Source organism: Egretta garzetta, unplaced genomic scaffold (genome assembly GCF_000687185.1).
Source record: "Egretta garzetta isolate BGI_Z169 unplaced genomic scaffold, ASM68718v1 scaffold23, whole genome shotgun sequence".
Taxonomy (NCBI): Eukaryota; Metazoa; Chordata; class Aves; order Pelecaniformes; family Ardeidae; genus Egretta; species Egretta garzetta.
This window is the reverse complement of record NW_009259237.1, coordinates 2,510,646-2,513,517: the sequence shown is the minus strand read 5'-3', so window position 1 is coordinate 2,513,517 and position 2,872 is coordinate 2,510,646.

Sequence of the window (2,872 nt, the reverse complement as noted above, 5' to 3'; positions counted from 1 at the left end):
GCCCCGGAGCCTCCCGTCACCTCAGGTGCCCCGCGTTCGGTCAATAGAGCCGTACCTTGGCTGCCTCAGCGCGGAGGGCGTGCTGAGGGAGGGCCAGGCGACCTCGGCCCTGCGCGGCTCGGTTTCCTGAGTATTTTTAAGCAGGTTAATAACGCGAGCAATAAAAGCAAGCAGATGAGATGCATGAGAAAATAAGGCATCAGCAAGATTTTTCTTCCCCATTAATAAAGTTCAAAAAACGTTATCATCTTGAGGGAGGGTCCTTAAGATTTTTGTTTTTTAAATACAATTCTACACCCTTCAGCACTAAGGCCACCACCTGATGAGGCTCAAAAAAATCACAAAGCCCTTTTGAAAATGATAGGCCATTTAAATTATAGAGAACAAAAATTAAGGACTTATTTTGCTGGCTCCCTGGAGTTCATGTATCTGCTTGTCTCGGTTAAAATTTCTACTGAGTGGTTTTATACCACGTAACAGGACAAGGAAAGGTCCCAAAGTGCATGGTGGTTAATAAGTAGTTATTGTGTATTATGGCTTGGTAACTAAATAGTCCTTGCTTTAACCTGTAATAGTGGTTTTGCAAAAACAGAGGCTCACAAGTCACAAAAGGCTTTGATATTTCCAGTACATTTATTATTCTCCCAGCTTCTTATATTGAAGCATTTTTCATTTAAATAATGTGTTGCAGGTATCCTAGATGAAATAAATGTGTTCCCAGATTATCTCAAGTGGAAGGATGTACCATCATCTTTGTGAGTCTGAGCTTTCATTTGTTTCTTGTTTTTATTAATACAATGAAACATAGTTTCACATCAAATGGAAGACCAAACCAAGAAAAAAAATAAAGTCACCTTAAAGAAAAATTTCAGGACATTATTCTAGCACACATGAAAACAATTAGCTTAAGTTTGACATTTTATTTATCTGACAAATCTACTGAACTGAAAGTCACAGCAACCCTTACCTGTATCTCTCTGCTTTGCTCCACTGCTTGGGCATACCAGCCATAGTTTCTGGGTCTTAAGGCACTCTTCATGCTGACCTACCATTTTTTTTTTATCTTTTGTGCCATTTACAACAGTGATAAAACCTCATACAGCAGCCTAAAAACTAACTTGGCTGCTCTGAGTTTCCTGTGCTCCTGGCATGTTTAAAAGCTTCTCTTCAGCTGAAAGCTATTACTTATTGCTCACATGCTCATGCAGTAATTTCATAAACTCACATGCATAAGCTGAAGTGATTTAGGAAATGTGTAAATGAAGGTGAATCAATTAACAGTCCTGCAGAAGAAGGTGTTGCTTTCATGCTTTCATGATTTAGATTCTGCTTTGGAGTGTTTGGTTATGCCGATGAACCAGAGTGATATATAATTAAAGTTAAAAAAAGCAGAAATCCTACTCTCTTATGGTTTGGGGACAGAAACAGTATTACTCAGGCTTGCAATATTTTTGCCTTCAGGAATAGCTAATTAAAATGGCAAATTTCTGTGGCAACAGTGGCTTGGTTACCATAGTGCTCTATCTTGTTAAGTTGCATTGAAAAAATTAAAACTCAAGTTTCTTTAAATAAAACTAAGGTTTGGTTTTGATGTCCCTGTTTATAGGTGAGGTAAAGTTCAGTATCAAATATCCTTGTGCCAGGACAAAGTTCTTACCAGTATTTATAAGCAAATCAGTGTCATTCCAGAGGCATTGCATTGAGGTGCAGTGACAGGTTAAAATGTAGCAAATGCTATATTTAGATTTTTTCAAGTTATAATTTTATCTGATGACTTGTACGGTCAACAAGTCTGATTTTCTGTGCAAATACATTTTTGTGCTCATTTCTGTGTTGCTTGTTTAGGCCATGATCCAGCTCCCATTAAAGTCAATGGCAGTTTCAGCAGACTTCAACAGGTTTCAGAAAAAGTGAAATGTTTATTTGAGCCTTAAAGGTCAGGTTGAGAAAGGCCATTGCATGAAACAGGTTGTGATCAGGCCACTCAAGCACATGGAGTTTTTACTTCTGACCTTGGGGGATTACCAGAATGTTAACGAATTGCTTTATTTCTGCTTATATTGCATACCTCCCGTTGCATACAGAGACTTGAAAGAAGCTTGGGTTCACTGTTTTGTGATTTTTATGCCTTGATTTAATTTTAGATTCTATGATGATCTTAATATTACAGCAAAAATGACTGTTATTATTCATTATCTTAGCTATATCAAGTTTCTTAGCAAAGCATTTAGAATGATCTGAGGACTGGCTTAAGGTTAAATTACAATATACTGAAGACGCTGACACCATCACAGAAACAAATGCATTTGTTTTGATTCATCAATTCCCAAAATGTTTAGAAACACAAAAGTTCCTAAGAAAGCAGGTTAAACATCAGAATAATATTTCTAATGAATAACTGATACTTCTCCAAAAAGCTGACTAGTAACAAACATAATTTGAATCCAAAGAAAAGTAGTTTACCAGAAGTTTTCCTGAAATGGAGAGAAAGACTTAGTCTAGGGAACTGGCTGGATGGTCACATCCAGAGGGTAGTGGTCAATGGCTCGATGTCCGGATGGAGACCGGTGACGAGTGGTGTCCCTCAGGGGTCCGTACTGGGACCGGTGCTGTTTAACGTTTTCATCAATGACTTAGACAGTGAGATCGAGTGCACCCTCAGCAAGTTTGTGGATGACACCAAGCTGAGTGGTGTGGTTGACACACCAGAAGGACGGGATGTCATCCAGAGAGACCTGGACAGGCTGGAGAGGTGGGCCTGGGTGAACCTCATGAGGTTCAACAAGGCCAAGTGCAAAGTCATGCACCTGGGTCAGGGTAACCCCCAGTATCAGTACAGGCTGGGGGAAGAAAGGATCGAGAGCAGCCCTGC